Source organism: Mirounga angustirostris, unplaced genomic scaffold, assembly GCF_029215605.1.
Source record: "Mirounga angustirostris isolate CCGP_5_RB_7025 unplaced genomic scaffold, mMirAng1.0.hap1 SCAF_14, whole genome shotgun sequence".
NCBI lineage: Eukaryota > Metazoa > Chordata > Mammalia > Carnivora > Phocidae > Mirounga > Mirounga angustirostris.
The window spans coordinates 36,793,105-36,807,505 of NW_026991722.1; the positions used below are offsets into that span (position 1 = coordinate 36,793,105).

Sequence of the window (14,401 nt, forward strand, 5' to 3'; positions counted from 1 at the left end):
AAATCAGTAACAACTAAGAATCTCAGAGGATAAAAAGAATCTAGATTAGTTATATGATCTAAAATATTCAATTTTCAACAAAAATGTATGAGTCATGCAAAAAAAAAAAAAAAAAAAGCATTACCCATAGTTGGAGGAAAAAGCCGATGGAAACTGTCTTTGAGTAGCCCAAATACTGGATTTAATAGACAAAGACTTCAAAGCTGCTATTTTAAGTATGTTAAAAAAAACAAACAAAGGAAACCATGTTTAAAGAATTTGAAGAAAATATTAAGTGACTTGACAAGTAGGAATATCAATAAAAATAAAATAATTTTTTTAGAGGACCAAATGGAAATCCTAGGGTTGAAAAATACAGTAACAAAATGAAAATTTTATTATATGAGATCAGCAAATTTGAGATATTAGAAGAAGGAATCAGTGAATTTGAAGATGGGTCAATAGAAATTCTCCAATCTGAAGAACAAAGAGAAAAACAATTGAAAAAAAAAAATGATCAAATTCTCAGAGACCTGTGGAACAACATCAAGCATGCCAACTGCATAATGGGAACCCCAGAATAAGAGGAGAGAGAAAAAGGGCAGGAAAAAAATTTAAAAGAAATAATGGTTGAAAACCTCTCAAATTTTATGAAAGCTTTAATCTATAGATCCAAGAAACCTAATGAACACCAATTAGGAAAAACAAAGAGATCTTCACTTAGTCATATCCAACTCTTGAAAGCAAAAAACAAAGAGGAAATCTTGAAAGTAGCAAGAGAAACACTAATCATATGTAGGGGATCAAAACTACAAAGGATGACTAAACCTCATCAGAAAAAATGGAGGCCAGAAAGCATTAGAATGACAAATTCAAAGTGCTGAAAGAAACAATTGTCAGCCAAGAATTCTATATCCAGCAAAACTATTCTTCAAAATCGAAAGTGAAATAAAGATAGTCTTAGATAAACAAAGACTGAGATAATGTGAGACTAAGATACATGCCTTACAAAAAATACTAAACCAAGTCCTTCAGGATTAAAGAAAATTACTTCACTTGGTAACTTGAATCCACAAAAAGAAATGAAGAAATTAATGCCAGAAATAGTAAAAAATGTAAGTAATTATAAAAGACTTAAAGAATATACATCTTTTACTATTTCTTTAGGTGGCATAAAATTATATAGAGCAAGTATATTTTGGGGTTTACAACATATATAGATGTGTTAATATATATGACACTAACAGCACAAAAGTGAAGGTGGGGTAGGGAGAAAAGGAAGCTATATTGAAACAAGGCTGCTATAATTTACTGGATTAAGTTAGCATTAACCTGAGGTAGATTGTAATATGTTAAAATGTATACTGTAATTCCTAGAGCAAATACTAAGACAATAACTGAAAAATACCAAGGAGGGGGGTGCCTGGGTGGCTCAGATGTTTGTTAAGCATCTGCCTTTGGCTCAGGTCATGATCCCAGGGTCCTGGGATCAAGCCCCACATCAGGCTCCCTGTTCAGTGGGGAGCCTGCTTCTCCCTCTCTTTCTGCCTGCCACTCCCCTTGCTTGTGTGCTCTCTCTCTCTCTGTCAAATAATAGAAAAAAAATCTTTAAAAAAATAAAATTTTAAAAAATTTAAAAAATCAACCAAGGAATTAAAGTTCTTTTGTTTAACACACACACACACACACACACACACACAAAAGAAGGAGAAATAGAGAAACAAAAAAGACATGAGGCATATAGAAAATAGCAAAATGACACATAAATCCAATCATATTAGTAACTAGATTAAATGTGAATAGAATAAATATCCCAGTCAAAAGACACAAATTGTCAGAGTAGATAAAAAAGCAAATCCAGCTATATGTTGCCTATAAGACACACACTTTCAATTCAAAGACACAAATAGGTTGAAAGCAAAATGGTATCTGCTCTCACCACTCTTATTCAGCTCAATACTGGGGGTTCTGGCCTGTACAATGAAACAAGAAAGATTAACCAGATGTAATACATGCAAACTGGAAAAGAAAAAGAAAAACTGGTTTTATTCACAGTATAATCCAGTATGTAGAAAATCTCAGGATAAAAGATCAATATACAAAATACCAATTTTTCCGATGTACTCAGAATGAATGGTCCAAAAACAAAATTAAGAAAATCTTGTTTACAATAGCATTCAAAGGAATACTTAGAGGAGTAAATTTAACTTAAGAAGTTCAAGACTTGTATGCTAAAAAGTACCAAACATTATAAGAGAAATTAAAGATCTATATAAATTGAGATATATTCCATCTTCAAAATGGATGGAAAGAAACAATATTATTAAGACGGCAGTTTTCCCCAAATTGACCGATAGAATCCCCATTAAAATCCTGGTAGAATTGCTTGTAGAAATTGACAAGCTAATCCTAAAATGTATATGAAAATGCAGAAGACATGCAGTAGCCAAAACAATTTTTTTAGAAGAACAACAAAGTTGGAGGACTCATACTACCTGATTTCAAAACTTACTACAAAATCACAGTAATCAAGACAATGTGGTATTGGCACAGAGACAGACATGTAGATCAAAGGAACAGAATTAAGAGTTCAGAAATAAACCTTTATATTTAGTCAACTGATTTTCATCAAGGGTGCCATGGTAGTTCAGTTGAGTAAAAAATGGTCTTCCATGAATGTTACTGGAACAGTTGGATATCCATATGCAGAAACATGAACTAGGAACCTCACCTCACAAAACATAAAATTTAACCCAAAATGAATTATAGGCTTAAAAATAAAAGTGACCTCTAGAAAACATTACAGAAAATCTTTATGACCTTGGGTTAGGTAAAGAGTCCTAAAATATTATACAAAAAAAGCACTGTATGATCCCAAAGAAGTAATACACTGGACTTCATCAAAATTAAAGACTTTTGCTCTTAAAAAGATACCATTAGGAAAATAAAAAGACAAACCACAGTCTATAAGAAAATATTTGCTAATCCATGTCTGAGAAAAGATCTGTATCTCGAATATACGAATAAGAAGTCAAACAACAGAATTTAAAAATGGACAAAAGATTTTAATAGCTATTTCACCAAAGAAGATATGTCTATACAAAGACTCATATGTGAATGTTTACAACAGCTGGGCACTTGGGGCTGACTCTGCCCCTGTTGTTGCTTCTAGGGCTTCCTGGAAGGAGGAGAGTGTTGGGCTGCCCTGCTGTGCTTGAATGGATCTGCAGTACACAAACCAAATCGATCATGAGTTGTAGTCACGATAAGAACAATATTATTATATAATCGGTTTATTCCTGGCAACCATGGCATTCTGCTCCAGTACAGGCTCTGCCAGTTTCAAGGCACAGTGATGACCATCATGTTATCTAAGCCTCATGCACCCAGTGGGTAAAATTCTCCCTAAGACCTCCCTTGGCCACCTAGTAAGCTCCTCACTATCCCCAGGTCACCTAGCCATCTCCTCACAGCCTCACAATATCCCAGGTGGCAATGGCCTAAGCCACCCAGTCTGTTATTCACAATAGGGTGCATCTTGGCTGGTTAAGATAGATCCTATTCTCCTTATCATTGTCTCTTTGAAACAAAAAGATATGTCATATCACCCTGGTCTGTCTTATAAAGAGAACAAAGGAGACAGAAATGAGAGCATTTACTATGACTGAGCTCCATTTGCTGGGATTTTAAGAAATTGGTGCAAAACCACAGTAGCCAAGGAGGAGGGAGAAATGTGGTTTACCGAGCTTTGCTGAAAAGAAGGAATTTCTCCCAGGGGACAACTTGCTTGGAAATAGAAGGAGATGAAGTTTAGACATGTGATTCTCATTACCAGCTACATCCTTTCAGACAGAAGGCAGATATAATTGGATCCATTTCTATTTTAATTATAATTCTTTGGCTTTAAAGAAATCACCAATGGAAATTTGCAAGCCACCACAAACGCCGCCGTTTCAAATTCCCTGGATTTTAATGTGGCCTGGATTTCCTTCGGCAAGGCTGAGGCTACCCACCACAACTGATGTTTGTTGTTGTTACGGACCTAAAGTTTTCCCCAAACAAAGATGAACTTCTCCTTCTCTTCTTTCCTCTTTCCCTCCCTCATTCAAGAGAGAGAGCTTCTAAATTTTGCCAACCCTTTCCCCTACAAAAAACAGGAGAGAGAAAGAAGCCTTTTGTAATGAATGACAGCAGAGTGCAGACACATAGGGCTTCCTTTTGTTTCCCCCCTAGCCAGCCAGAGGGGTTCTCCAACCTCTCTAGATCTCAGATTTAGGAGTAGTCACAAGTCCTGAGACATGCTTGAAACTTGGAGGGCAGGCTCCTTATAAAGTCAAACAGTTTAACCAGCACTGTGAAACCCCAGAGTTAAACCTCATTTTAGCTCTTTCCTACTCACTTTCTTTCCATCAGTCTCTGTCTCAAAGACATTCTTGGCAGAGTTGGAAGAGAACCCTGGCACGATCTAATCCTAGGGCCAAGTGCTGAGGGCAGTGCTGAGGTGCCCATGCAGCCACCAAGAGGGTCCCTGCTCGCAAGTCCACGAGAGAGGAGCCTGGCAACTATCTGAGGCTCAATGTCTGTCCTCTGACACGGGCCGCACAGATGGCTGGTGGCTCATTGCACATGGCCTGCATGGGACAAAGGCAAGACCAGTCTTTCTTTTGAAGTTAAGCAAATAAATATAAGAAGCATGATCCATGTTGTAGCCATAGTCTTGGTTCGAACTAAAAGACAGATAAAAGAGTTAGGAGTGTGTGCCAATGTTTTGCTTGCTCCAATCTGCCCTGCACTCAAATGTTTTACTCCAATTCACTATAATTCAACAAGTCTTAATAAGTTATGTTAGTGTGGAAGTAGAACAGTATTTCTTTGTTTATTTGCCTAGTTGGTTCCTTTATGCACATATGCAAGTAAAATAATTGTGACTACATCAAACTGAAAGGCTTCTGCACAGCAAAGGAAACCAGGAAACAAAAAGGCAACCTACTGAATAGAAGAAGGTATTTGCAAATGATATATCCAATAAGGGATTAATATCTGGAATATATAAATTACTAATACAACTCAACACTAAAAAAACAAACAATATGATTAAAAAATGGGAAGGGGACCTGAATAGACATTTTTCCAAAAAAAGATATATAAATGGCCAACGGACAATTCAATTAGTTCAACACAACTAATCATCAAGGAAATGCAAATCAAGACCACAATGAGATATCACCTTCACCTGCTGTAATGGCTAAAATAAAAAACACAAGAAACAAGTGTTGGCAAGGATGTGGAGAAAGGGGAACCCTCCTACACTGTTGGTGGAAATGCAAACTGGTGTAGCCACCATGGAAAACAGTATGGAGGGTCCTCAAAAAATCAAAAATAGAATTACCATACAATTCAGTAATTCCACTTCCTGGGTATTTATTCAAAGAAAATGAAAACACTAATTTGAAAAGACATATGCACTCCTATGTTTATTGTAGCATTATTTACAATAGCCAAGATATGGAGGCAACCCAAGTATCTTTCGATAGATGAATGGATAAAGAAGATGTCACACACACACACACACACACACACACACACACACACACACAGAGGACTATTACCCAGCCATAAAAAAGGAAGAAATCTGACTATCTGAGACAACACGGATGGACCTAGAGGGTATTATGCTAAGTGAAGTAAGTCAGACAAAGACAAATACTACATTATTTCACTTATATGTGGAATCTAAAAAACAAAACAAAGGAATGAACAAACAGCAGAAACAGACCCATCAATATAGAGAACTGATGGTTGCCAGGGGGTAGAGGATAGGCAAAATGAGTGAAGGGGAATGAGAGATACAGGCTTCCAGTCATGGAATGAATAAGTTGCAGGGAGAAAAGGTACAGCATAGAGAACATAATCAGTGGTATTGTAATAGTTCTGTATGGTGATAGTTGGTAGTAGCTACACTGGTGGTGGGTGTAGCATAACACAGACTTATCAAATCACTATATTGTACACTTGAAACGAATGTAACAGTGTATATCAACTATAAAAATAAAAACTACAATGAGGTATCACCTTACATCAGTTATAATAGCTAGTATCAAAAAGGTAAGAAATAACAACAATAATGTGGAGAGCACCCTTGTGCACTGTTGATGGGAATGTAAATTGGTACGGCCACTATGGAAAACAGTAGGGAGGTTCCTTAAAAAATAAAAAATAGAAATATAATCAAGCAATTCCACTTCTATGTATTTTTTTAAAGATTTATTTATTTATTTAAGTAATCTATTCTACACCCAACGTGGCGCTTGAACTCAAGATCCCGAGATCAAGAGTCACATACTCTACCAACCGAGCCAGCCAGGCATTCTCACTTATGGGTATTTATCCAAAGGAAACAAAAACACCAATTCAAAGAGATATATGCACCCCTATGCTCACTGCAGCATTATCTACAATGGCCAAGATATGGAAGCAACCTATATGCTAAGTGAAATAAGTCAGATAGAGAAAGACAATTAACATGATTTCACTTATATGTGGAATCTAAAAAGCAAAATAAACGAACAGAAACAGAAACAGACTCATAAACAGAGAACAAACTGGCAGGAGTGGAGAGTGGGTAAAATAGGTGAAGGGGGTTAAAAGGTACAAAATAAAATAAAGTTATAAAATAAATAAGTCATGGGAATAAAAAATAGCATAGGGAATAAAGTCAATAATACTATAATAACTTTGTATGGTGACAGATGGTAACTACACTGATCATGGTGAGCATTTTGTAATGTATATAACTGTCAAATCCCTATGTTGTATACCTGAAACTAAAAATAATATTGTATGTTAGCTACACTTCAATTTTTAAAAAAAGCATTATTATTAGGGGTTAGGGAAATTAGGGGTTAGTCCAGAAGATTTAACATCCAAATGACAAATTTCAGAGAGAACAGAGTAAACAGAAGGAAGAAAACTGTCAAAGAAGTAATCCAAGGGGTGCCTGCATGGCTCAGTGGGTTAAGTGTCTGACTCTTGATATCAGCTCAGGTCTTTATCTCAGGGTCGTGGGTTCAAGCCCCGAGTTGGGCTCCATGCTGGGCGTGGAGCCTACTTTAAAAAAAAAAAAAGAAAGAAAAAATTCAAGAATGCACATAATATTTATGGAAACTAATTAAAATCTCAAATTGAGAAAATCAAGGAAAGGACATTTGCTTCCACTCAAGATGGATTAACAAGAGCATAAAACAGGATTTTATACCCCTGCCTCAAATAAACAAACAAACCAAGACACAATATATGAAACAACAGGTTTAAAGATATTGGACATTGGGCAATAATAAACATTAACCTCATAGACAAGAACAGAATAACGTGAGCTCTTTTGTCCAGCTTACTGCCTTAAGGGCTTAGGGAGAGGGTACCCAGGCAGAGACTAGCAGTCTCCCTGAGTTGAAGAGTCACAGCGAGAGCAAGGTGGCTAAAGTGCTTAGGACAGAGAGAGAATCCCAGAGATCTGAGAGGGTCACCCTTGAGTATTTAGCAAAGAAGTATTTACCAGCACAGGAAGAGAGGAACTGACTAAGACTAAGGGAACAGAACTATCCGACAGGATTGGAGAACAGTGGCTGGTACTGACACCGAGCTGGGAACAGTGCCTATGCCCACCAGCCAGACTGGAAAAACTCATAATTCACAGAGCATTGAGTACAATACTCAGAAAAGCCTTGCCTCAGTAACGGGAAATAATTAGACCCAGACTAAGCACTATTCTGGACCCACTAGAATCATAAAAATAAGACTTGAAAGGATCAGACTTTTTCTAAGAAATTTAACTACATCCCAGAATAAACCTTAAAAATATTAACAGTACAACAGTACAACAACAAAAAAATACCTGGCACTCAACAAGGTAAAATTAAATGTCTGGTATTAAAACAAAGGTCGCCAGGCAATGAAGTAGGAAAGTACAATTCACAATAAGAAAAATAATCAATAAATTGAAACCAACCAACCAACAGCTGTCACAGATGTTAGAATAAGCAAAGCTATTAAAACAATTACTATAATTGTCTTCTCTATGTTCAAAATTTTAAATAGAAATGTAAGATATATATTTTTAAAAAGTACCTAAATTAAATTTCTAGAAATGAAAACTACAATGTCCAGGGCGCCTGGGTGGCTCATTCGGTTAAGTGTCTGCCTTCGGCTCAGGTCATGATCCTAAGGTCCTGGGATCGAGTCCTGCATCGGGCTCCCTGCTCTGCAGGGAGCCTGCCTCTCTCTCTCTCTCTCTCTCTGTGTGTATGTCTCATGAATAAATAAATAAAATCTTTTTTTTAAAAAAAGAAAACTACAATGTCTGAAATGAAAATGTGCTGGATGGTATTAATGGCAGAGAAGAAGGAGGAGGAGGAGGAGGGGGAGGAGGAAGAAGAAGGTAGAAGGGAACCTTTGTGAACTGCAGGACAATTTCAATCAGCCTAACATATATATAAATGTAGTCTTCATAGGAGAGAAGAGAATGGGAGGTCAAAAATATTTTATTCCAGGGCGCCTGGGTGGCTCAGTTGGTTAAGCGACTGCCTTCAGCTCAGGTCATGATCCTGGAGTCCCGGGATCGAGTCCCGCATCGGGCTCCCTGCTCGGCAGGGAGTCTGCTTTGCCCTCCGACCCTATCCCCTCTCATGTGTTCTCTCTCATTCTCTCTCTCTCAAATAAATAAATAAAATCTTTAAAAAAAAATTTTATTCCACGGCTGAAATTTTCCCTAGTTTTTTGCAAACAAAACTCCAAAGATCCAAGGAATTCAATGAATCCCAAGCCTAAGAAACATGAAGAAAACTACACCAAGTCACAAAACAATTTTTTCAAGGATTTTATTTATTTATTTGACAGAGAGAGACACAAAGAGAGAGAGAGAGAGCATAAGCAGGGGAGTGGGAGAGGGAGAAGCAGGCTTCTTGCTGAGCAGGGAGCCCGATGAGGGGCTCGATCCCAGGACCCTGGGACCATGACCTGAGCCAAAGGCAGACGCTTAACGACTGAGCCACCCAGGTGCCCCAAAAACAATTTTTAAAAACGGTGACGAGAAACTCTTAAAGGCAGCTGGGGAAGGAGGTCAGGGGAGTTATGTACAGAGAGACAAAGGTAAGAACAACAGACTTCTCACTGGAAACAATGTAAGCAAGAAGATATGGAGCAATATCCTTAAAGTACTGAAAGAAGAAACTGTACTTTAAATCCTATAGCCACTGAAAATATCTTTTAAAAAATGTAGGCAAAATGAAGATGTTTTCAGACATACAAAAGCTGAAAGAATTCATCAGCATCAGAACTGCACTACAACAAAATATTAGAGGATATCCTTCCAGCAAAAGGGAAATGATGTCAGAAGTAAATCTGGATCTACACAAAGAAATGAAAGGCACCAGAAATGGTAGCTAATTACATGGGTAAATATATATATTTTTCTTATTATTTAAGTCCCTTTAAAAATAATTGACAGCTTGGGGCGCCTGGGTGGCTCAGTCGTTAAGCATCTGCCTTCGGCTCAGGTCATGATCCCAGGGTCCTGGGATCGAGCCCCACATCGGGCTCCCTGCTCAGCGGAAGGCCTGCTTCTCCCTCTCCCACTCCCCCTGCTTGTGTTCCTGCTCTCGCTAGCTCTCTCTGTCAAATAAATAAATAAAATCTTTAAAAAAATAAAAATAAAAAATAAATAAAAATAATTGACAGCTTAACAAAAGTAATAATATTTCATTGTAGAGTTTTTAACAAATGTATAAAATGGATGATAAATTCTAGGAGGGGAGAAATGTAAGTAAAGTGTTATAAGTTCCTAATACTATAAGTGAAGTGATATATCACTTGAAGGTAGATTGTAATAAGTTAAAGATGTATAATATAAACCCTAAAGTTAACTACCAGATATTAGAGAAGAAAAAGATTTATGAAGTTGAAGATACTTGTTTGTGGCCTAATAGTGATCTGTTCTGGAAAATGTTCCATGTGCACTTGAGAAGAATGTGTATTCTGCTGTTTTGGGAAGGAATGTTCTGACTATATCTGTTAGATCCATCTGGTCCAATGTGTCACTCAAGGCCACTATTCCCTTATTTATTATCTGTTTGGATGATCTATCCATTGGTGTAAGTGGGGTGTTAAAGTCCTCTATTATTACTGTTTTACTATTGATTTCTTCCTTTGTTAATAGCTGCTCTATATGTATTTGGGTGTTCCCATGTTGGAAGCATAAACATTTACAATTGTTACATCTTCTTGTTGAATTTTCCCCTTTATGGTTATGGAGTGTCCTTCTTTGTCTCTTGTTACAGTCTGTTTTAAAGTCTATTTTGTCCAATATTAAGTATTGCTACCCTGGCTTTCTTTTCATTCCATTTGCATGATAAATGTTTTCCCATCCCTTCACTTTCAACCTGTATGCGTCTTTAGGTCTGAAATGAGTCTCTTGTAGATAGCACATAGATGGGTCTTGCTTTTTATCCATTCTGCCACCCTTTTGATTGGAGCATTTAGTCCATTCGCATTCAAAGTAAGTATTTATAGGAGCATACCTATTGCCATTTTGTTACTTGTTTTATGATTGTTTTGTAGTTCTTCTCTGTTCCTTCTCTTGCTTTCTTCTCTCATGGTTTGCTGGCTTTCTTTAGTGATATACTTGGATTCCTTTCTCTTTATTCTTTGCATATCTGACTAGTTTTTTTAATATTTGAAAATATCTAAATAAATTATACTTTTATTCGTTTATTTTTATTTTTAAAATATGGAACGCTTCACGAATTTGCATGTCATCCTTGAGCAGGGGTCATGCTAATCTCTGTATCGTTCTAATTTTAGTAGATGTGCTGCCAAAGTAAGCACTATTTTTTATTTTTTTAAGTTTTAATTTAAATTCCAGATAAGACTGGAATTTAGTTAAGTGGAATTTAAATTAATCCCCTTCACCTATTTAACCCATTCCCCACCCCCCACCTTTCTCTGGTAATCATAAGTCTATGACTGGTTTTTGATTTGTGGTTGCCATTAGGTTTGTATATAACATCTTATGCACATAGCAATCCATATTAAGTTGATGGTTGCTCACATTTGAACCCATTCTTCACTCCTCTCCCCTCCATGTTTTGGATATTTGGTGTCATACTTAACATCCTTTTGGGAATCCCTTGACTGATTTTTATAGAAATACTTAATTTTACTTCTTTTCTGCTTTTTACTTTTCTTACTCCTACTTAATGATCTTTCCTTTTCACTCAGGATCCCCTTTAACATTTCCTGTAGGGATGGTTTAGTGGTCATGAATTCCTTTAACTTTTGTTTGTCTGGGTAACCTTTTATCTCCTTCTATTCTGAATGATATCCTTGCTAGATAGAGTATTCTTGGTTGCAGGTTTGTTGGTTTTTTTTTTTTCTTTCAGGATTTTGAATATATCATGCCACTTTCATCTGGTCTGCAAAGTTTGTGCTGAAACATCAGCTGATAGCCTTTTGGGGTTTCCCTCGTATGTAACGGATTTCTCTTGCTGCTTTTAAAATTCTCTATCACTGTTTTTGCCATTTAAATTACTATGTGTCTTGGTCTGGACCTCCTTGGGTTGACCTCTGTGCCTCCTGGATCTGGACTTCTGTTTGCTTCCCCAGATTCAGGAAGTTGTCAGCTATTATTTCTTCAAATAATTTTTCTGCCCCCTTTCCCTCTCTTCTCCTGGGATCCGTGCAATGCAAATGTTATGCTTGATGGTGTCACTGAGCTACCTTAACCCTCATTTATTATTATTTTTTATCTCCCGTTCAAGTTGATTGCTTTCCATTACTCTGTCCTCTAGGTCACTGATTTTTTTTCTTCTGCTTCCTCTAGTCTACTGTATTTTTAATTTCAGGTATAGAGGTTTTTTTTTTTTATCTCTGATTGGTTTTTTATGTTTTCTATCTCTTTGTTAAGAGTCTCACTGAGGTCCTCCACTCTTTTCTCAAGTCCAGTGAGTATCTTTATGACCGATAATTTAAATTCTCCATCAAGCATATTACTTATCTCTGTTTCATTTAGGTCTCTTGCTGTGATATTTTTAGATCTCTTGTGCTTTTGTCCTGTTCTTTCATTTGGGACATATTCTTCCTCCTCCTCATTTTGTCTAACTCTTTGTGTCTGTTTCTATGTGTTAGGAAAATCAGCTATTTCTCCTGCTCTTGAAAATAGTGGTGTTATGAAGATGAGGTCCTGTAGTGCCCTGCAGTACAATGTTCCCTGTTCTCCAAAACCTGTCACTTCAGAAGTGTTCCCTATGTGTGTTGGGTGCACCCTGCTGTTGTGGCTGAGCTGCAACTGCCTTCAGTCCAGTCATCTGCAATGGCTCTCTTTGCCTGTTGTGGGCATGCTTGGTCCCTGTGTTGTTAAGGAGCCAGTCTGGCACTGACCTGGGCTTGAGTTGGGTCAGACCAGGCATTTGCCAGAGATGCAGCAGTACAGAACTGCAGGGTGCTTTCCCTGTGTTGTCCCCTGAAAAGCTTTCATTAGTGAATGGGGCCGACAGTCAGACCAAATGCCTGCTCCCAGCTCACAGATGGCAATGCAGTCAGACTGGTATGTGTGGTTATCTTCCCCTCTCCCCAGGGAAGAATCCCTTTGGAGTGGAGTTGGCCCCTGTCAGGGCTGCTTGTACACTGCCAGGCTTGTGGCATCACTTTAGATGGGGTCTAGCCAACGCATATTGGAGGGTGCAGGTCAGCAGGAGAATGTGGAGGCAGGGTACCCAGTGTCAGCAAGGTCCACACAGGTCCACTGTCTCAGGTGGACTCACAGAAGCATGTGTGGTAGGGCCCCTGGGTGGCTCAGTCATTAAGCATCTGCCTTTGGCTCAGGTCATGATCCCAGGGTCCTGGGACTGAGCCCCACGTTGGGCTCCCTGCTCAGCAGGGAGCCTGATTCTCTCTCCTACTTCCCCTGCTTGTGTTCCCTTTCTTGCGGTCTCTCTGTCAAATAAATAAAATATTAAAAAAAAAAAAAAGCAGCAGCAGCATGTGGGGCTGGGGTTGCAGTGTTAGCAAGGTTTAGGTGGGTCTGCTGTGGGAGGGGACGTGGAGCCAGGCCTAGCTGCAGGGTGGTGTGTGTCCACAAGAGAACAAAGGGGTGGGGAGCACTGTTAGCACATTAGGTAGCCATGTTGGTGCAGCACTGGTTTCCACTGGTGTCCCTACGTCTAGGCTAGGGGGTGGGGGGAGGGCAATGGCACCTGCCAGCTCATTTGTTCTTGGAGAAGTCCCAACAATCCCTGCCCCTCTAGCTTATACTCTGAGATTAGTAAACAAATCTCCCTCCCGTATACGCCAGGCATTTTTCAAGCTGCTGCTTCTGTGCTGTATCTCTGTGGATGTTTTTTGTGCCATCTCTTTAAGGGTGAGGACTCAGTTTCCTCTTACCAACCCCCCACTGCTCTCCGAGAGCTGAGCCCACCGATTTTTAAAGTTCCAAGTGTTAAGTCCTACTGATTATAAGAATTCATGAAATTATGCCCTTCTGGTTCTCAAAGCCAAATGTTATGTGGATCCATCTTCCCCATGTGGGCTCCCTAGTGTGAGAGTCTGTTTCTCTCCCTTCTCCACACCAGCAGCATCCCTCCGCCCCACCACCCATGGACAGCTGTGGTCCATTTAGCTCCCAAAGCATCCCTGCCCTTCCTACCCTGTTCACTGTCACTTTTTCTCTACATTTAACTGTGGAGAACCTGTTCTGCCAGTCTTTGGGTCATTTTCTGCATTATTTACACTGATGCAGGTGTTACCTAGTTGTATCCCTGGGATGAGGTGAGCTTAAGGTCCTCCTACTCCACCATCTCCCCCAAAGTCCCCCAAATTTGTGTTGTTTTAAGTCACTACATTTGAGGTAATTTTGTTATGCAGCAATACTAAACACAGACCTAAATGTAAAACCTGAAATGACAGAACTTCTGTGAAAAATTCTTTATAAATGAGTTAGGCAAAGGTTTCATATATGCAACACTTCTTACATATAATTTCTTCATATACAACCATAACCTATAAAACAATTTGACAAATTAGACCTATCAGTAAAACTTCTGCTTTCAGAAGACTCTGTTATGACAATGAAAAGACAAGCAAGAGACTGAGAGAAAATATTTGCAAATTACATATCTGATAAAGGACTACTACATGGAACATATAAAGAACTCTCAAAGCACTATAAAAAATACAACCCATTTTTTAAAATAGGCAAAGGATTTGAATACAGCTCACTGAAGAGGATGTATGGATAGTAAATAAGCAGATTTAAAGATGCCCAATACCTTTGGCAAATTAATAAGGGAAATGCAAATTAAAACCACAAGGTACCTCTACACACCTATCAGGACGGTTAAAATTACAAAGAGTGACCATGCCAACTGTTGGGAAG

At 38.4% G+C, this 14,401-nt stretch overlaps 1 long non-coding RNA gene and 1 other non-coding gene across 12 annotated transcripts in view; both read right to left on the reverse strand.

Moving 5' to 3' along the window:
• The window catches only part of LOC123852652 (uncharacterized), a 74,727-nt gene that overhangs the window by 30,931 nt on the left and 29,395 nt on the right, over positions 1 to 14,401 (reverse strand). The gene's annotated exons all lie outside the window — the stretch shown is intronic.
• LOC123853291 (U6 spliceosomal RNA) lies at positions 10,754 to 10,857 on the reverse strand. The gene has a single exon (XR_006793076.1). It is a non-coding gene; the product is annotated as a U6 spliceosomal RNA (small nuclear RNA).